Source organism: Camelus ferus, chromosome 5 (assembly GCF_009834535.1).
Source record: "Camelus ferus isolate YT-003-E chromosome 5, BCGSAC_Cfer_1.0, whole genome shotgun sequence".
NCBI lineage: Eukaryota > Metazoa > Chordata > Mammalia > Artiodactyla > Camelidae > Camelus > Camelus ferus.
Genome location: NC_045700.1, coordinates 29,064,159 through 29,086,801, shown reverse-complemented (window position 1 = coordinate 29,086,801; position 22,643 = coordinate 29,064,159). Strand labels below are relative to the sequence as shown.

The window sequence follows — 22,643 nt, the reverse complement described above, 5'->3', positions numbered from 1 at the left end:
AGTTTCCTCACCTCCTACACCTCTCCCCCACCACCACGTCCCCGAGTCTGTAGTCACAGTTTGATTTGACTTCTCTGCATCACTGAATGCTTTCTCTTCGAAATGGTCCCATCTCTTAGCTTCCATGGTCCCACCCTCTTCACCTCCTCAGATTTTTCATCCAGTTTTCTGATCTGTCCTTTCAGCCTCTTTTTTGTTTTTTTAAAGAATACCAAACAGTTGATTAACATGTGCAGTGCACATCATGCTGGGGAAACCGAAACCAGAAGTAACTCAAGATAGCACTCAGAATTCCGGCTTCTGTAGCGTCTTTAACAAGGGACAATAAAGTTGCAGAGAAATGACAGGACAAAGGCGAGCAGTTTCAGGCTTCCAAAGTCCGCAAACAGTGGGATGGTAAATACATGGGAGGAAACTAATGGAATAAGATTTGTTTGCAGATTGATCTGGGGCCGCCTCTGGGCTGATAAGAGTGTCTTCTTTCTTCCTGTACAGGGAGGGTACTTTTCACACGGAGTTTATCTTCATTTGGGGCCAACATATTGCTGCAGAGGTACAGTTGGCTTTCCAGCCTGGAACCCCTCCTCTGTCCATCCCTTTAAAGTCTCTTCAGAAAATCTCTCTCTCTCACTCATTGTCTGGAAAACTCCATCGACTTCCAAGGGTCTGTGCTAATGACTCCCAACTCTTCAACTTTTCACAGATTTGCCTCCTGAAATTTGAGATCCTTACATCCGAAAGTCCTCTGCGTAGTTCCACTTGGATTTCCAACTGGTACTTGGACTGTGACATTCCCACAACAGAATTCATCAACTTTCTTCCCAGTCTGAGTCATCTTCTGGTGAGCCAACCAGGAACTCTGGTTTGATACTTCGGTTTCATACCCACCACAGTTATTATTCACCTAAGGAATTGACAATTCTATATATTTGCCATCTATTTCTAAATATTTCGCTCCTTCTGTTATCACTGCCACCATCACCTTCACCCTCTCACTTAGATCACTGTAATTGTTTCCTAACTAACTGACCTACCACTGCTCTGTTCTCTCTATTCCAGTCATTGCAACATGTTTAAAATACAAAAAAACTAATATTATTTTCTTTCCTGAAACTCTTCAGTGCTTTCCCATTGTTCTTAGGCTAATGTCCAAATTCAATAACAAGTTGAGTTAAGTTCCTGAATGATCTGCTTTGGACCCCGCCCTCCTTTCTCGCCTCATCCCCTGTCTTTACAATCACCATGCTAAATGCCTTTCATTTCCCGACACTCCTGCTCCCTCAGGCTCAGTGCCTCTAACAGAATGGTTTCTCTTCCTACAACCAGCCTCTCATGTCTGGCTGTTACAGACTCTTCATGTCTCAAACCAGCAGCACTTCCTTGAGATTTCCCTGATGCCCCACCTGCCATGCCTGGGTAAGATGTCCTGTTGTGTATGTGCACAGATTTTTATACTTTCCTTTTCTGATTATACTTTCCTTTTCTGCCAGTGGTGCATACTCTCCATGAGGATAGGGACAGTATAGATCTCATTTACCCTCGTATTTCACACCCAGGAGGATGCATGCATAGTAGGTTTTGTTTTGTTTTTAATCTCATTTTATTTGTTTCATTTCAAATAAACCATGCTTTTGTATTAAAAGCTGATGGATGCTACACTGTTCACCAGGGGTCACTGACCCTAAACTGTAAGATCTAGTTTGTTGGAGTCATGAAAACAATCCTTTGATGGTTGGGACATACAGATATAGATATAACTGTTAACAGACAGGGGCCATTCAGCCTGGGGAAGGCCTACACTGGGCTCATATATGACAGGGCAAACTGTGATTTTTCTATAACGATGTTGATGATGATGAGAATGATGGCGACAGTAAAATAAACGTCATCAGTAGCACTGAGCCCCAGACACAAATCATTATTTTCAACCTGGTAATCAGCAACACTCAGAATACAAGATTTTCAGAAGGTGGTACTCATACCATGAGGCTCATTATCCTAATCAAATCAAGAATATTCAGAAGCATTTTACAAATCAAGTTTGTGGATTCCTTTAAGCACATTCAACTTCCAGTTCTCCTCTCTGCTGCTTGTTTCCATGGCCAGCAGCTAAGAATAGCAGAAATTAAAGGAAATGAAATTCATAACTCCTAACCTTGCTTAAGGCAGTTCTACTATTTTTAAAATGATTAGGTTGGGGGTAGGCAAGGAAAACATAATCGATAAATGAGTTTGGGCAACACTCTGTGGAATTCAATTATGCTCTTCTTGTCCTCTGTAAGGATGACTGATCATAATTAAGTTATAAGTTAAATTTGCCTTTGTGTACTGGCATCCCTGACTCACAAAACCAAATATAAATACATCATTTGAGGGTTTTTCTTATGAAACCCAGCATCCTCTCTGAAAAAAATCAAACATAAATTATTGCTGTCACATTCTTTTCTTTACAGTGGAGATCTGTAAACATCTTATAGCACGTTTACGTGAGGATTTTGCCACTATGAACTCTGAATGGAACACTGTTTTGCTGCGTGAAAGAAAATACACAGGCAAGTCCTCTGTATTTGAAAACCAGGCAAATCCATCCCAGAAAAGCATAATACAGTTCCTTAAGGATGTCCGCACAGGGAGTAGTCCAAATACTATCTAATATTAGCAGATTAGCTCATTAAAAACAAAACTCTTTTGATTTAATGTGGGGATCAAAATATTGATGAGATTCATCTGAGCCGCATCAGCTCAACATCAGGATCAAGTCCTTGCTTTACATTTTTTACCTAACTGATGGAACACATATGCTTCAACAAAACTCATGGAATGGGCAAACCAGTGGCAATACAAGCTGAAGTGCTTCCAGGCATAACTTTTTTTCCTGGGAAATCACTGTTAAACTATTCACACACAACATTTTAGAGAAGCCACTTGGTGTGTACATCTCCCCTCCTCCATAGCATCCTTATCCTGAATCTGAAACAACATGAATCAAAATTAAAAATAAATGCAGTCCTAAAAATGCTTTAGAACTTGGCTCCCAATCTGTCATTTCTGAAACTTAGAGCTGAGAATGGATGTGGCTTTGGGTCCTAAACTTCCAAAAGAGAATTAGCTAATTATTTGTTGTTTTAAAAGCACCAATAAGTCTGGGAGAGTTATTCCTCCAGCCTCTTTCTTTCTCTTCAGTAATGCTTTGGTAATTCTAGGTCTTTGATGGTTCCATATAAATTTTATTATGATTTGTTCTAATTCTGTGAAATATGTCCTGGGTAATTTGATAGGGATTGCATTAAATCTGTAGATTGCCTTGGGCAGTGTGACCATTTTAACAATATTGATTCTTCCAATCCAAGAGCATGTGATATCTTTCCATTTTTTAAAGTCTTCTTTAATTTCCTTCAACAATGGTTTATAGTTTTCTGTGTATAATTCTCTCACCTCCTTGGTTAGATTTATTCCTCGGTATTTTATTATTTTGGGTGCTATTTTAAAGGGGGTTGTTTCTTTACTTTCTTTTCCTGTTGATTACATCGTTAGTGTAAAGAAATGCAACTGATTTTTGAACATCAGTCTTGTAAACTGCTACCTTGCTGAATTCTTCAATCAGCTCTAGGAGTTTTTGTGTGGACCTTTTAGGGTTTTCTATATATAGTAACTTGTCGTTGGCATATATAATAACTCCCCCAGACTTCAGACAATATTATAGAGCTACAGTCATCAAGACAGCATGGTATCGGTACAAAAACAGACATATGGACCAATGGAAGAGAATAGAGAGTCTAGAAATGAACTCACAAACTTTTGGTCAACTCATCTTCGTCAAAGGAGGCAAGAATATACAATGAAATAAAGACAGTCTCTTCAGCAAATGGTGTTGGGAAAACTGGACAGCAGCATGTAAAGCAATGAAGCTAGAACACTCCCTTAAACCATATACAAAAATAAACTCAAAATGGATCAAAAACTTAAACATAAGGCAAGATAACATAAACCTCCTAGAAGAAAATATAGGCAAAACATTATCTGACATACATTTCAAAAATGTTCTCCTAGAACAGTCTACTCAAGCAATAGAAATAAAAGCAAGAATAAACAAATGGGACCTAATGAAACTTAGAAGCTTCTGCACAGCAAAGGAAACCGTAAGTAAAACAAAGACAACCTACGGAATGGGAGAAAATTTTTGAAATGAAACCAACAAAGGCTTGCTCTGCAGAATATATAAGCAGCTCATACAACTTAATAAGAAACAACCAAACGACCCAATCCAAAATGGGCAAAAGACCTAAACAAGCAATTCCCCAAGGAAGACATACAAATTATCAATAGGCACATGAAAAAATGCTCAATATCACTAATTATCAGAGAAATGCAAATCAAAACTACAATGAGGTATCACCTCACACCAGTCAGAATGGCCATCATCCAAAAATCCACAAATGACAAATGCTGGAGAGGCTGTGGAGAAAGGGGAACTCTCCTACACTGATGGTGGGAATGCAGTTTGGTGCAGCCACTGTGGAAAACAGTATGGAGATTCCTCAAGAGACTAGCAATAGATTAACCATATGACCCAGGAATCCTGCTCCTGGGCATATATCCAGAAAGAACCCTACTTCAGGGTGACACCTGCACCCCAATGTTCATAGCAGCAATATTTACAATAGCCAAGACATGGAAATAGCCTAAATGTCCATCAATGGATGACTGGATAAAGAAGAGGTGGTATATTTATACAATGGAATACTACTCAGCCATAAAATCTGACAACATAACGCCATTTGCAGCAACATGGATGCTCCTGGAGAATGTCATTCTAAGTGAAGTAAGCCAGAAAGAGAAAGAAAAATACCATATGAGAGCGCTCATATGTGGAATCTAAAAAAACAAAAAACAAAAACAAACAAACAAAGCATAAATACAAAATAGAAACAAACTCATAGACATAGAATACAAACTTGTGGTGGCCAAGGGGGCGGAGGGTGGGAAGGGATAGACAGGATTTCAAAATTGTAGAATAGATGAACAAGATTATACTGTATAGCACAGGGAAATATATACAAGATCTTATGGTAGCTCACAGAGAAAAAAATGTGACAATGAATATATGTATGTCCATGTATGACTGAAAAATTGTGCTGTACACTGGAATTTAACACAACATTGTAAAATGATTATAAATCAATAAAAAATGTTAAAAATATAATAAATTATAAGCAAACATAAAAAAATAAATAAAATAAAAGCACCAATAAAATGTATGTATAAGAGTGTATAGCCTTATCGAAAAACAACTTTTAATCTTGATTCTTATTTGGGACATGTCTAAGGTCCTTTCCAGCCCTGCTCACATACTGATCACTATAAGCCACAGAGTTTGCAGTGGTGGTGGGGCTTTGTTACTTGATGTGATTGTTTCTAAGTGCAGCAGATGATCTGCCAATGCATTATACATCTCTGGGTGTTATGGCTAGGGAAGGGGTAGTCCCTAGCCATACACCTACGGGTACAGTCATTGCTGCTCCATCTTTAAACAACTTTTGTTTCTTTCTTATTGGAAAGCATTTCCATGCAGAGTTCTAAGGATCTTTGTCATCTTTCAAAAGATCCCTGATTATATTATAATTAAGATACAAGACTGGAAATTAATTTCTTAGAGATAGTGTTAAATAAGATTTCCTAGGGACTGCAGTTTAATTCTCTCCCCCTACAATACTACCATCATCTAACTTCAATTCATTATCATAACAAAAAATGCATCGTGTGTGTTCCACCTAGAAAGGTCATCTCTCATAGTCCAAATGCTGGAACATACCTTTGTATTTTTATGTTAGAATTCTTGTTCTGTCAGCCACTCTCAGAATTAATAGGATGCCAAGAAGATTCCAGGAAATCTGATATTTTGAAGCAATATGTTAGCTAAAATGTGGCATTAAATTTTCATCTTCTTAGCTATTTGTAACAATTTATCTTACTGATTAAGACACTGCAGACCATTTAAACATTTATTTTTAAAACGTTCCTTGTAATAGGGACTGGCATGTGCTTTTCAGAGATGGGGTAGGAACCTTGGGGCAGAATCGGGACTTTTGTACACCTGATAATTTGAACAATGTGAATATTACTTACTTAAAGAAATACTGAATAGCTCTTAAAATGCAACCCAAACATTTTCTTTGATACAAATTACACGTGTTCTGATGGCCCAAAACGACTTTCTGAGGGGAACAGGTCATTGCCAGTCAAAAGTTGTTAAGAATTCTGATCCATTACCTGTCTCTTGTAGGCCTATAAATAAAGACCGTGCAAGTAGCTCATGTGGCATCAAAATGAAAGATCTTTGCTTCAGATTAAAACCTGTAGTTTGATTGGGAGATGAAAATTACTCTATGACCTTGAACCTAGAATCCCAGGAAGCGGTGGGGATTACTATGCATAATCCATGAGAGAGAGATAAAAGGATTGAGGTCTCCTCCAGGACAACATTCCAGTGTCCCCCCTCATTCCTCCACCCTCGCCAGCCAGCCTCTCACACGTGGTCTGCATTATCACTGCAAGGCCTGGAAGCCATAAAGAACAGTAACATATACAGGAAGTGGTTGTAAAGAGACAAGAGAAAGTGGCTGAACAAAAGAAAACTGAAGCTTCCTGTTCATCATTATCATTTACAGAAGAGGAGAGAAACATGGAAGCTGGATTCTCCAAAAGAGAGGCTTACCAAATGCTGACTGAAAATTCATTTGCATCTTTAGTGAGCACAACTAGAGATGTTTGTGAACTCCTGGACCCCTCATTAGGTAATTATCATGTGCAAGTTTAGATGGTGAATATACATGACCTTTCTGTGTGGGTTGTAGACTTTTGGAGAGGAAGAACAATGACTTTTGTCTGACCTGCCTGGGTTAAGGAGTTAAGAGCATGTACCTGAATCAGCTCTTGGCTCCACCACTTACTAGGCGTATGACCTTGGACAAGGTAGGGAACCTCCTGGAGCATCAGCTTCCTTCTCTGTCAAATGGGATTCTAATAGTATGTGCTGAGAAAGTAGCTTTGAGCATTAAATGAAATATTTGTAAAGTACTAGGAACATTGACTGGCACATTGTGCTATATCAGTGTTTGTGAAAGAAAAATACATGTGAATAAAACAACAGAAGTTTGCTTAAGTAAATTCGACTCAATTAATTAATGTCCAATTGCCTCTGCAAGCATTAGGATTTAGGACTTGTAATGTTCGAGATTATCATCTACTTCCTTGTCCATCTCTGCTCTCACCAGTAGAATTGTTTGCTTATCAAGACTTGGTTGTGCTTATTCCCAGATCAATTTATGAAAGTAATTTTTGCTTTTTTAATTAAACATTTGAATCTTACATGTAAACATATTAAATATGCATTCAAAAAGAGTTTTTGTGTGAGAACTGGACTGAAGGCTTTGGAGAAACTTGATAAAGAGAGTTTTTTTTTTTTTTTTAAATGCTGTTGGATTTGGTGTTTATGAAGCAACTGAACAGACTGAGGAAAATCATAGAAATCTGGAAAGAGTTTATGCTGAAAATTGTTTTTCAAATGTCCTTAAGTTCTGGCTCCACTTAATAAAAATTGAAAGTGGAAATTGTAGACAATGCATTGTGGGTGTGGTTTCTGCGGGAAAGACAACAGAGGATTCCCCAGGGAATGATCCAGACTCAATAGCCAAGCTTGACTCTAGCAAAACAGTCTAATGAATTCATGTAAATTTATATGTTTTAAGCTAAGAGAAAACACACTTAGTTATTGGATCATTGTTTGATGGTTCTCTGAATAAATAAAATTTTCAATGTCAGGATATTTCTATCAGAATTAAGACTACTGGGTTATAGAATATCTGACCTGGGTTGAAATCCAATTTCTGCCACTTACCAGCTATGGGAACTTGGGAAAATAATTTGCTTAACTTCTTTAGAAGTTAGTTTCCCCACCTCCAACGCTGAAGTACCATGACGTGTGGCGGAGGGTTCAGATGGAAAGGAAGTACTCAGCGTAGCATACAACAGGTGGTAAACAATGACCACTACTATTATTATGCTTCTCTTAACTCCATTCATCACCTACCTTAATACCTTACACATAATTTTCACAGAATAAATGTTTCTTATTTTCTTAAGTAATCATGATGATTAACAGGATCATTCAACAAATATTTACTGAGCATACTATTTGTGAGACATTAAAATATGATGCTGAGAACACAGGCATGAATTAAGACATAGTTGTTTGCCCTCTTTGATAAGCTGTTCCATTACCCAGAAGTTGGATTAGAAATTGCAATGAACCTAACCATTATTGATTTTGTCTTGTGGCCAAACAATAAATAGAAAAAGAACATTTTGATATTGGTGATGATGGGTAAGGATCTAGCTGTTAGTGTTTCGGGAAATACTCATTCATCCTTTGATTCAATAAACATTTATTTAACAGGGTATGTCTTACGGGAAGAAAACAGGCCGTGCTGGGTGACAAAAACATATGAATTAATACAGAAATGAAGTACATTTTACAAGAAAAGGGAGAGAAATGACAGCAAATCCATGTAAGGAGGCATCATGTGTGTCCACATGCTTCTGCCTACTTTGCCCACACATAAATCTAAACAGCCTGCCCATAGAACAAGACATGTCAAGTAGGATAAGCTCTTAAAACTGATGAAAGTATGTGCAGTGGGTATCAGCATGGATTTCAAGAAGGCCAAGGTTGGAATTCTAACTCTGCAACCTATAAGCTGTTTGACTTTGGGAACATTACTAAACCCATTTAAGTGTTAATTTTTCTCCTCTGTGAAATAGAGTTGAGACTGACTACCCCTCAAGGGTTGTTGAGAGGATTCCAGGAGAAACGACACGTGAGTTGGCAGAGCAGTGCCGGCTCAGCATCACTGCTGAAGGCAGCTGCTATGAGGACGTGGAGGAATCAACACCAACCTCAGGCTGCCTGGCAGAGGGCCCCGAAGCGTCCCCCAGGCCACGGGCAGCACATGCGCTTCTGCAAGACCCTGGACATAGACTTTCACAGAGTCTGTGGCTTGGCTCTGTGCAATGCTCTTATGTCGACCCATGGAGACCCACCCCTCTGTCGGCCTCCCACAGTGCAGCTGTTCTTTTATCTGCTCCGTGTTTTAGTCCAAGCACATCTGCACAGGACTCAAGAGCTGAACTCACTCAAAGACGTCCACCCTGTATCTCTAAAGAAAATCTTTTGATGTTTTTGTTTTGTTTGCTGAGTTTGTTCTATATGGCAGATGCAGTGGGACTCCTGATGCTTGACTGCAAGTTTCTTTAGACTTTGTGTCTATTCCTGCCCAAAACATGCGCAGTTTAACAGACCTTTTCATAACACAGTCAGCTCCTCTGAACAGTCCCTAAATAATTAACCACAATATTTGATTAATATTGAAAGTGTTTGAGCTTAAATTCTTTCTCTGTGGACTAGTAATATATTCCAGCACCAACTCTAGATGGTTTGTTCTACCAACAGAGTTGATGTCCAATACATATTTGTTGATTGATTGATTTTACTGAGTGATTGAACTCCAAGGCCTCATACAGGGTCCTTATGCACAGCTGTGTAAACTCTGTTGAATGAAATTGAAGCTTGTCACATTCTAGGAGCAATAAGGAATGAGTTAGCCAAGTACCTCTTCTCTGACATGCCGTCCATCAAATAGCCTTAACATCTTGTGGGTTAAAAGCAGCTTCAAGAGAGTAAGAACACTAAGGCACAAACCAAAATCCCTTGCTCGAAGGGTTAATAGAATAATAGTAAAAGTACCAACATGTATGTGTCTACTGATAAGGGGAAGAGAGAGAGAGAGAGAGAGGAGATCACTCTCAAATTGCAAGTGAAAATTAAACACACTTTCATGAAGTTCCCACGATTCCAGCTTCATCAGTGTAAAATTCCAAATCAACACGTTAGGAGGCTGATAGACCTAAAAGAGATTCCTAGATATACTCCTGAGCTTAACAAGCTACCTCCTACCTCTAGGCAGACACGCTGGGGAGGGAGGGATGGCTCTGCAGCGGCCAGTGTGGGACAGCTTCAACCACCTCTGCTCCAATCCATCACAGCTGATTCATACGGGAGAAAAACTGGACATTGCAGCTCCTCATGTTAATCTCTTGCTTACCATGCTTCAAAAAATAATTCTGAGGACTTCAGCTTGTATTTTAGAGTTCTCAGAAAATCAGTTGGTTTTCATTTCTGATTTGTAGATGATTAGACAGATAAATTGATTGACTGGCTTTCCCCAGGCTTCTCCATCCTAAGCATTTTCAAATTTAGGTGTAAACTCATTCTTTGCACCCTATGTGTGACAGAAGTAGCAGAAATGGCAATGGCATACATTTGTGTGTGTGTGTGTGTGTATTCTCTCTTGCCTATGTCCCAATAAGCTAGATGAAATGAAAGAAGAAGGTACATACCTAAACTCACTGCAGGGCTTGCTGAAGCGCTATTTCCTGCAGGGATATTTGCATGGGGGGTGGTTTCCCCAAGGGCTATTACCTTCTCTGTCCAATTTTCTAGCTTTCCGACTGCTGCCTTCAATCAGTGCCCAGCCAAATCCTTCAAACTGCTTTATCTCTGATCTAGAGGGAGAAATTACTTTGCAAAGGAAAGGAAAGGGGGAAGAGACAGAAAACAGAGAAGCTATGCCCTACAACTTCCAAATGCCCCATTGTCACAGGTGTCCAGGTCCAGGAAAAGATCCTGCTGACATCAATGAAGAGAGAAGCCCCATTCCTTGTGACCATCACTGCCAAGGACCTTTGGCCTTGCTTTATGGAAATCACACCCTGGATGACTTTGCGGGGCTTGGAATGTGACGTGGAGGAGGAACACACCTTTGAGTTTAGGAAGCACTCCTCCTCCTACCCCCTTGAGCTTAACTTAGCACAAATGAAGAAGGTGACTTCAATTCTGGACTGCAGTTCACACTCTGGAGGCTGTGTTCCCCTTCATCTTACAAGCACTTAGTCACAGTGAACTCAACTCCCATGACCTTCAGGGAAGCACAGAGTTTTTTCCCAGGTCATTTATTTCTATCTCCCTGTCCTGTGGTCCATGGGGCAGCAGATCTGAGAACCAGACATCTAGCTGAGTAATCCAAAGACTTGAGTGGGAAAATACTAGGGCTTTAAAACTGAGGTGTAAAGATTTGTACTTCTCTTCAGTGGACAGTGACTGAAGTAAGTACACGAGAGAAGTGAAGCCGAGTCTTCAAACACACGCATGCACACAAACGAATGAAGTGGAGCATCCAGCCCTTGTCCTTACTCCCCTCTGGATTTCCCACTTTCTTACACGCTTTCCTTCCTAACCATGCATTACTTTCACAGACTCCTATTTAGGTTTGCTTGATGAACTAGGCATTCTTAACACCATCTAGCTGACAGCTCCTACGTGCTGTAGCTAGAGAGACTACTGTCAGGAGGATAAAATAGAAATATGCTAAGGCATCATTGTGTTTCTTATGGAAAGTCCCATACACATCTTTAATATTTTGAGGGTAATTAATTAATTATTACAGGATAATTTAAGTAACAGAAAAATTAAAGTTCTGATTCCAGACGTATGATCTTATTATAGCCTTAAATGTACTCTCATACTTTACAGCATGCCTCTTGATTTGGGGTTAGGAAATTGTTTGCCACACTCAGAGCTTCTACTTCTTATACAAGGGGCATTAGAATGTATTGTTTCCCAACTTAAATCCTCATAAATTAAACACGTGTTTTTATGGGCAACCTGAAGCAGTCAGGAACACAACAGATGCTGATGAGTCCTGAACTGGACTTACTCTGTCTTTGACATTCCTCTGCCCAGAGTCCCCATACCTCTCCATCTCAAGTTTCAAAGACTTTTCCTCCAGCCAATTCAAGAACTACATAAACTGACACTAAATGAGGCACTAATTTTGAAATATGCCTTCATGATGCAGCTCTGCTACTACAAGTTGAGTGATACTGAATTGCCACTTAGCCCTGCTGGACCTCAGTTATTACATCTGTAGAATGAAGGTGCTATGAAATGTGATTTTTCAGGAACTGTCCAGCTCTACCATGCTGCTTGTCATATGAGTGTTTCAGCTATTCATGGTTGTCTGTTCCCATTATAATTTTGCAAGAATTTTATATTTTCTAAGGAACAAATTTTATGTAGGCCCAACTAATAACTGGGAAGGATTTCTGTAAAACATGGCTATTAACCAAGCACATTGTGTTTTCAAATATGAGTTTTTGCCTAGCAAATTAAGGCTTCCATTAAAAGAACTATTACAGTGATCTTAGAGAAAACTCAGTGAGGGCCAGATACGTGTATTGATCCAGACACATATCAAAAGTCAGGGTCCCTGCTTCAATTTAAAGGCTGGAGAGACACACATGGCGAATGAATGCATCATTACTCTACATAACCCTTACCCTGGGTCCTTTTTTCTAATTGTTTTTGCAAATACTACCAAAGTAACAAAGCTTACTTTTAGAATTCCTCCCATTTCTAACATCGATAATCCTAAGAATCTGCAAAGGGTAACTGAAACTTCAAAATTATAGCCACACTGAGACTTAGTTGCCTGCTAAATTATTTTGTCAAAATGAAAACCACCAGGACATGCACCAGGACACATTTGGTGCCTGTGACTATTTCAATGCAGGCTCCTGCCAATAGAGAACAACTCTTCTTCCGTGGTGAGTGGCTATTGCTTGCATACATAGAATGCAAACACATTATCAGTGCTTTATTATTGGTCTCAGGAGAAAGATTCCATTTTTTTTTTAAAGTAAAACAGTAAGACATATGGCCCCATATTAAAATTTAAATAGAGTGGAAGCTGGTGGAATATTATCCTAGAAGTACGTATTTGGAAGTGAAAGATCTTGGTGCTCCCAGGTCAGCCCCAAGAGCAGTGACTCCAGAGCTGAGCATTCTTTTCAGAGAACAGCAGCAGAGGTTCACTCTACATTTCTAATTACTTAACTCAGGCTCTCCCAGTCCTACGAGGGGAAGATTGTCACGGAGCAGAGAAACAGCAAAGGCAACAAGGCATGCATAAAAAAATCATTACATCCTTGAGCCAAGCTCAATTCCTCTTCAATCTGGGTTCTGTGGCTGTGTGCAGAGGGAAACAAATGTATGTACATACACAAATGTCCCAAATGTGTTATTCTTTTACACACTTGTAAGAGCTCTTTACTAAACTACAAATTTGCTGGCAGATTACAATCCAAAGGGAATGTGGTTATCTATAAAAGCTATCACATTAAATGCTGGGAACTAGAAGATATGCTTGGTTAATTTCCTGGAATGACTTTTCCAAAAAACTTCCCAAGGAATTAAACTTCCCAAAGCTGATCCTCTTCCTCCCATGTCGGTGAGAGGATATTCAGTTAGGAAATGTCATCCTAACTTGACATGAGCAAGCTCTCAGGCCGTCTTCATTATCTAAAACCTACAAGCAGGTGACTGTTTGCTAATTTCATCATGTGCAGTGGTGCTATACTCTGACGATACGCAAGAGGTTTCCTTTCCTTTAATACTCTTTTTAATGAAAAGAGCAAAATCCTCTAAGAAAAGATTTTCTTTTTTTTCAATTCCGTATTCTGATCATAAAAACATAAACCATGCTGTTAAAAGATATTAATAACTCAAAACTATGAGAATACCCAGCATATCAACTCCCTGAATTGTCTGCACTGGCGAACTCTGCTAAATTCTGGACTATTTTATTCAAACCCAACCATCTTTTCAAAATCCAAGAATATAAATTGATTAGACCTGCTTCTCACTTGACACAGGAAATTTAAGTGTGAGGGGACTGCTAGCTATTCATAGGCCATCTCAACTTGTTAGGATTTGTATCAAACATCACTATGATTTTCTCAGATGAAAAGGGTAGAATATGATTTGAAAGTCATTTTGTACTGTGTGATTTGGGTCAAATATACATAACTTTCCCTGTGTTACCATCTATAAAATAGGGATAATAATATTTACCTTAGAATTACTGTGAGTACAAAACAGCAAGCATTAAATAAAAGTTAATGACCATCCCTTACCTTTAAATTTTTCCTTTGAGCTGATGCTGTCATTTAAGACATATCACATCATCTCAAAGAAAGACAAAGAATAGAATTTTAGTGAATGTATCAATCATGATCCAGTCAGGAAAACATAAATGCTCTGAAATTTTCAAATAGAGTTAAATTTAATACAAAAAAATTAGTTACAAAACTTTTGACTGGGTGGAAGACTGAAGGAGAGAATGGGGGCACTTTACAGAGTTCAGAAATAATGCATTTACTGCTGAGGTTGTCACCAATGCCGCTGGAGCTGGGGGTCAACTGTCATCCCCACTACTGCCTCCTATAGGTCCCAGATCCACTGACACTCCTTCACCTATAGTCACCTGCACTTTCTGGCCACAGCTCCTGCTGGAACCAGAAGCAGAAGGATTTCCCCCATCGCTGTCCTTGCAATCCCACTGAAATGCTTCCTACTGGCAAAGCTTAATAGAAACCTATCAGAAAGAGAGTTTGGGGAATGAATTTTCTGGGCACTGAGACCCCTCAATACAGGGGAGAGCACAAAAGGGAAGGGGAATGGGCTAAGATGAGCAGACTTTATCCAGAAGAATAAAAAATCATGTTAGTTCCCACTCTAGCAGAAGGAAGCAAGCGATAATGCTGGTTCGAAAAGACGGACTGTGTTCCTCTTTCCTCCAAAATCCCTTGGAAATACTACAAAAGATATAATGGAACTGAAAATGAGAAAGGGTTCTGTGATGGTTAATTTTATATGTCAACTTGACTGGGCCACAAGGTGCCCAGATATTTAGTTAAACACTCTTCAGAGTGTGTTTTGTCTACGAGTGTGTTTTTGAATGAGATCATCATTTGAAGGGTAGATGAAGTAAAGAAGATTGCCCTCCCTGATGTGGGTGGCCCTCATCTAATCCACTGAAGGCTTCACTAGAAAAAAAGACTGAGTAAGAGACAATTTACTCTCTTTGCCTGTCTCCAAGCTGGGACATAGGCCTTCTCTTGCCTTTGGACTTGCACTGGAACTTATACCATTGGCTCTCCTGGTTCTTAGGTCTTTGGACCCAAGCTGGAACTTACATCATTGGTAATTCTGGGTCTCCAATTGCTAAATGCAATTGGACTTCTCAGCCTCCAAAATCCCATGAGCCAATTGCTAATAATAAGTAAATTAGTAGACAGTTCTAGACATAGATCTGGATCCAGATATCCTATTGGTTCTGTTTCTCTGGAGAACATAGACTAATATAAGATTCATCAATAGATGAGAAGTCTTGGTAAGTTCCCAGAAGAAAGAAAATAGATAGAATCACATTGATGAATAGACCCCATCAGAAAAGACTGATTCCGAAGATGCACAGGAGTCAGTGATACTGGGAGGGGCAGCTACCTTCCCTGGGAGGTGCCCAGCAGGTCCACTTGATGCTGAAGCCAGAAAGCAGGATGGGGCTGTAATCAGGGCAATTGTTAAAGAGCATCTCTGGAACAGCTTGGGAAAATTGTTCTTCCCCATCTCCAGTATGAAAAAACTGAAAACTTGTGCAAGAAAAGTATGGCCCAAATATCAAGTTAAATAAAATTTGGCATGACTTTTATGCCAATTATGGGGTACAGAGCACGAAAGTCCATTCGACTTTGAAACGTGGAACACTGTCATTCAAGTGAAGAGTTTAGTAACATAGGATGGTATTTCTTTCTTTATGAGTATAATCTCACTGTTTGGTTCCGGCAATGCAAATATATTAATGTAAATACTGCTTACTGTTTTTTAATCAATTTAAAGTAGAAAACCTTGCCATGGTTATAGACAAGAATACATGAAATAAATTTTGGCAATGGAAAAGCAAAGGTACAACTAACCAAGGTTGGGAGGGAGAACCAGAGGAAGAGAAGTAGGAGAAGACACTCAGGCATTTATTCCTCATCTAAGACAGTGCGAAGTCAGTGGATTCTGTCTAAAGGTGATGGGCCAAGTAACAGTTCTGTGTATTGCTTAACAGTTGTGACGTTAACCCCTAGAAAAACAGGAAAAAAATTAACAGATGGAGAACGAAAAGAGAAACAGGAAAAAATTCTTCATTTTTAATATTCAGTAGTAAATCGTTAAGGTCCAAAATAGACAAATTAACAAATTGAGTTTCAAACATGTAATTTAGTGTTGTGACTATAACCACAAAAACAAGATCAGTAAGGGTAAAAAACTGTCGCCTCTCATGAGTAAGTCTGGTTAGTGGAAGGAGGAGATGATTTTTACTTTTTCATTTTAATTTTTTGGGGGTATTTAATGTTTTATTTTGCACATGTATTATAATTTTACAATAATAAATATGGGAGAACTGTTCCTGTCGGTGGAGTGGGTACAGTGAGAGGCAGGCGCACAAATCTTGGCTCTGTGCTGAGTTACGGTGATTTTATGAATGTAAAGCAACTACAAATAAAAATTAAAGATCAAGATAAACGCTACTGTCTGATAAAGTAGAATCAACAGTATATATGTTACCAGGGCACCACACCTAAACAACCATTTGAGAGTGAAAGATTTCAGTCCAAGGTCAAAGCAGCAAAGAGTTTTCAGGCTGGTTTAACACTTTTTCCTTCTCTCTCCAACAGTTAATTATAACATTTAAACTCACAAAAAGAACTGTTGGCAAGACAAACATGAAACTTTCTCAACAGAAAGTACTCCTCAGTTCCTCATAGAAAAAATTGTTGTAACAGAGTAAATAAATAATACATATGATGGCCGACAAGGTTATATGGTCAAGAAAGTCACTTTGGTTTTATATTAAGGAATAAATCAAGTTGGCAACAATTTTCTCACTCTGGTTGAGCACGTACAATTTGGGGGGGGGGGAAGTTCCCTTATATTTTGTATAAGTCTCCATAAAAATGTCTTTGAAATGAAGTCCCAACTCCTCCTGCGATATGAGAAGTCTGCAATCCGTGCATTGAAGTTTCTGGCGTTTGGACCATGTCTCTATCTACCACTCCCTAGAAACTTATAATAGTAGCTCACGTTCCTGAAGCAAAATAGTGACAGTTGGTATATCCACTTCTTAACTAATCCATAGAAAAGTGTGAGCAATCTCTTTTGGTCCAAAATTGCCGTGAAACCCAAATTTCAGGGTCTGACTATTTGGGCTAAAATAACAAGTTAATATGTCTTTTTTTTTTTTTTTTTTTTTTGCTGTCTCTAAATTCCCAGTGCCTTCACTTCCTTTAGTGAAATCTTACTTTGCAAGTTTTGGACAACTTACAATTTGTCTAAATTGTTCACAATCCTCATTTGCAAAAATATCCCGTTATTTCTTTAAAATAAAAGTTCATTATCTCCATGCAAACAATCTCACCAAATTACATTTCACTGGGTGCATAAGGACCTTAGTGTGTAGCTTTCCTAACTAAGACTCAGAGCCCAGAGCTCCCATTTCACGTGGGTCCTACTTGTCTCAAGTTCTCACACAAGTTTCCAAGCCCATCAAGAAAACGAACGTGGTCAGAAAATTCTTGTAAATTCATATATCCTTTTGAAACATAAAGTCTCTCTGTTTAAAAATAAAACCAGGCAACACAGCCTATGCTAACCCACAAGCAAATAATGTAAGTGCCTGTGTGTGGAGAATTTCCAACTTCTGAACTACTTGGTGTTCCCACATGGTCAAGATTAATGTCATTCCATTCTGACTGGCTCTTCCTGTCCCCATGGGTGGAAGTGGATTCGGAAACATGTTGGATGAAAAAATTTCCCAGTGTATCACAGTTACCAAACCAGCTGTGCAAGGTCATTTTTATACAGATACCGTTGAAATATTGCAGATTTCTGACAGGCTTAATTATTGTACCTATCTTGTGAGCTCTGGGATCTAAGCCAGATTACAGAAAATATGGGAAGTTTTCTGGCCAGTGGATAAGGATGCTCTTGTGTATCATAAAGAATTTTGCTCTGGGACTTATCAGTTCCAACTCCACATCAGCACAAACACAGACCCTGGGCCTTTGTTGTTTATCAGAACATACATGGCAATAACAATTAACCACAATGTTTAGAGAATTGGGGATTTGGGTTTCCATTAATTTAATTTTCTGGTTGACTTGGGATTAAACAAACACTTTTTCTATTCAAGCCTTTGTAAAGGGGAAGGAAGGAAATAACACTTATTGACTATTGTGGCAAACATAATGCTAGCTTTTTAAAAGCATATTATTTATCTTCACTAGAAGCCTATGAAGTATGTATTATTTTTTAAAAATTCATATGTCTCAGAAAGCTTAAGTAAGTTGCTCAAGTCATAAAACTAGTGCTCAGAAAAATGTAAAATTAAAATCTAAGTTGGTCTGCTTCCAAAAGACCAGGTCTGCCAATATTTTAACAACATGAAATTCTATCTCTTTATATGTGTAGATTTAAAATAATTAGCATATTTCAATTTCTCTTAAACCAATATTTTTGGCATCTATTAAATGCTGATCTTTGGGCTCACTATTAAAGATAGAAGGGGGAATTCTACATAATAATGCCTTGAAGCAACATTCAGCAGATTAGGTATTACTTAGTAATAAATATTTAGAATACAGAGTGTTTATTTCTGTGAAATAGTTGTTTTCATGGTATTATGGGAACAAGATAGCAGGAGCTAGGGATGGGAAAATGGCATCAAAACAGCTTTGAGGGAAGGCAATTTGAGTTTATTGGTTTAAAAAAAAAAGGTAGACCAGGTGGGGAACTGCACATGCAATGGGAAAGCGCCATGAAGGTGCACGGCACACTTGAGGTTCTGAAAGTGGTTTAGCACAGTTAGAAGAATGGGGACATACAGGGCATTGATGGAAAGTGAGCCTGGAAAGGTAAGGATGAAGCGACAGCACATATACAGTAGTCGGTGGTCTGAGTGGTACTGTGGGCGACAGAAACTGAGAGAAAGTGGAAAGACATCAGATTTACACTTAAAATGATCTCTTCAAAATGGAGGGAGATCACTTAAAGTTATTTAGGAGACTCCCAGAGCTTGGTGAGGGATTACCAGTTGAAGAGAGGAAAGGCTTCCAGTTTAAATGAGGACTCTGCACATCTCTAAAGTCACGTGCAGGGGCCTCAGGTGCCTCTGGGAAGTGCTTCAGGTGCAGAAGACAGGTGATGTGGAGGTGAATCTCACCGCCTCCCAGGCATACTCGAAAAGTTAAAACTTTAAAGATCGGTATCAAGTTAGACACTTAATGTTTGGTTTTCTAATAAACGAGGAGTATGGAAATACTGTTTGAGTGTTTTTGTTAATAAAAGTTTTACTGCACATTTCAAAAGATCCGTTGCTGTTATTTCTCCTGATGCTGTCATCCAAATCCCCTACAGGAATGGATCCTACTCTTTATCTGCAAACTGTCCCTAACAGGAGGAGGAGTGGACATACCAGGGGGTAGAAGGGTCTGGGTAGAAGCCTAAAAAAGCTCGCCACAAGTTTTATATTTCTTTGAAGTCAATTTTATTTAAATCATGTGAATCACATATGCTGCTCCATAACATATTCATTTTAAAAAATTTTAAGTACTGTTGTAAATTTCTTAACTTTTCTCCAAAATTCTTGAATAAATTTGAAATGCAGGAAAACGGACCATATTTACCAGGTAAATTCTTATTTCTTGTCTGGCACGACCCCACTTTCCTTAGGGACTCCAGTACTACCTAATTTTGTTAGCCAAAGGCAGGCAGCCCATTACTTAAGAAAATTAACAAACAGAGCCTCATTTCTCATGTCAACATGACATAGATATTCTTTCCCAAACTTTATCCACAAGGATTACATTAGTTGTTGAAAAGAAAATTCAGATTCCCAGGATTCATCCATGGAGACTAAGACTAATGTAATGTGTCCATGGAACTAACATTAAAAACCAATGAACCTAAGTGATGCTGCTGGTGTTCTGCAGTCCCCAGACTAAGATACTCAGTTTCAGTGAAACTCTAGACTACGGGCAATACCACATGGCCCACGGTCCCTAGTATCTTCCACTGTGTCGTCTAGCACACTAAGCCTGCTGCTGCCTAGACCCTGTATTCCTGCAGTGTTAGATACAACACAAACGGACCTCCAGGTAAAGGATCCAGAGCTTTCACACCCTCGGGGTTGTAGGTAATAACACACAGAGACTTAGAGCCACTGGACAGTGGAACTGTAGTATATTTTGACAGCAAATTTTGCTATATGAAAGAATATTTTAAAGCGTATATAAGTGTATTACAAAATAGTGCTGAAGTAAAAAAAGGCAAACACAATAAAAAAAAAAAGAAAAGCAATCTAAAAATAAGTGGTTATGGGGTACCTTCCAAAATCTGTTAAGCGGAGCCTTCCATAATCATTTCAATCTTTAAGGAGTGAGAAGAGAATTAACAGTTATTAAACGCCCACTGTCTATCAGATAGAACCACTAATGAGGTATGAATATTTCCCCCTGTTTTTCCAAAGAGAAGACAAAGGCTTATTGAAGTAAGTTAAATAATACAGTTAAACAAAAGAGTATTGGATCTCTTCCAAACTTCATATTAGGCTTTTTCTGGAATCACTGATACCTGTTTGAAATGTGGAACTTGGCCACATTTATTTCCTTTGGGGCTGTCCATTCACATCTCTTTGAAACAGCTTAGAATTCTAAAGAGTTTCCTCACCCATAGAGGACAAAGGTGAAATGACAGATGACCTGATGGAAGCCTTTTGTCACCAGAGATGTCAGCAAGGTCTCAGAAAAGAAGGACATCATGCCACTCTCCCAGTTCACTCCCATGACCCAAATCAGCACGGGCGCTGCCCTGCACCATCTCACCTCCCTGCCCAGTATCATCCCGCTGCTCTAAGAGCCAGAGGTGCAAACACATCACGCCAGCCCGTGTGCCTGGGAAGTGTCTCTGGTTCTAGGGGAAGATCACCGATCCACTGGTTATCAAGATGCCAGTCAGCTTTCAAAATGGAACAAAAGAATCAATTAAGCATGCATTTACATGCCAGATTCTCAATCCTATTTCAGTATTAAAATGGGTTGAAATGAAACTGGAAGAAGAAAAGACCTATGTATCTTGTCTACACTAACAAACAAACTTGGACTGGAAGGTCTTCAAGAGAGCTTTTAGCCCAGTGCCTCCCTGGCTTTCTGGGCTTCACGCTAAGTCCTGTGGAGAGAAAAATCCCAGGACCTAGCAGGCAGAGGCTGCATCTTTTAAAGAATTTGCAGTTTAAGTGATTTTATTCTGTGCAAACTTCCCAGCCCCAAAGGACCTTACTAAAATGGCAGGTTGGGACATGCCAAGGTAATGCCTAATATGTCACACCCAGATACCTTCACTTTTTGCCTTAGAAGTAAAATCTTGCTCTTACATGACTAAGAAGCCTTGCGGTTCAGGGACACACCTGGAGTCCATGTCATGCAAGCCATGTGCTCCTTTAACACAGCTGACAAGCAGAGGTGCAGTGCACACAGGTTTCCTTCTCAGACCCACTTGCTGCTGGCAGGGCGATCTCTGATGTCAAAGTCACATCCATTTCTTTTGCCCCAGAGAAGAGATGTAGTGGCTATCTTTTAAGTGGCTGATCTCAGTCCCCTCATTTTACAGCACCAACTATCTGTCATTTGGGCAGGAAAAGTCTTCAGGGAAATGTGGAACTGGCTCTTTCACACTAGCATTTTATGGTACTTCAAAAATCAATTACAGATTGAACCTCAAAGTACAGTTTTCTCCATTTCTGATATGCTTTGCTGGATTCTGCTGAGCTAAGTGGAAATACTTCAGTTCTGGAATGTCAGAGGAACGATGGAAAATGAAACCTACCAGCCGTTCCCTCCAACGGGGAGGACCCCTCAGTAACTACAGTTAAGTTTCGTGCAACTCTAAACCCAGGGCCTTCAGAGACTCAGCAGCAGTTTGATACACAAGGAGAATGGGAGACCCAGGTTCCAGTTCCAGCAACGTGACCGTGGACATCCAGTGCCCATCCTTAGGATATAAAGATGAGGAATAAGCTACCGCAAACACATTTTTTGGATAAAATTTCCAAGATTCTGGTGACACAGAGTATGTTGGAAAGAAAACAGGATCAAGAACAAGGGGCAAATAATAATATCCTTCATGCAAACACACTGCTGCCCTTAATCCTCTCAACAGCTCTATGAGGCAGGATTCATTAGCCTCATTCTACTGATGAAGAAACAGAGACTTGGAAGCATTGAGGAGGTGGCCCAAGGTCACACACTTAATCAGTTAGCAGTGTAGAGATTCAAACCCACGTCTGTCTTATTCCAAAGTCCGCTGCACCTGCTACGTGGCTCACAAAAAAAGTTGTGAGGTTGTGTGCACATGACTTTTCCTTCTTTGGCCCTTAAGCCTAATTTAGTAAGCTCTGCCCTGGAGGGGCCTGAAAGGTGTACCTCAAGCATATCAAGTATGGGGAGGGGTCCGTGAGGAAGCAAGGAAGAAATGTTTCCCCATGCTCTTCCTTCACTTCCAGAACAGTTCAACTATTAGATATTTATATACTGATCCTCTTTTAAAAAATGTTTTAATACAGTGTAGTTGATTTACAATGTCAGTT

The 22,643-nt window shown here is 39.3% G+C and overlaps 1 long non-coding RNA gene across 1 annotated transcript in view; it reads right to left on the bottom strand.

The window, feature by feature from the left end:
* The window catches only part of LOC106728943, a 345,556-nt gene that overhangs the window by 270,395 nt on the left and 52,518 nt on the right, over positions 1-22,643 (bottom strand). The gene's annotated exons all lie outside the window — the stretch shown is intronic.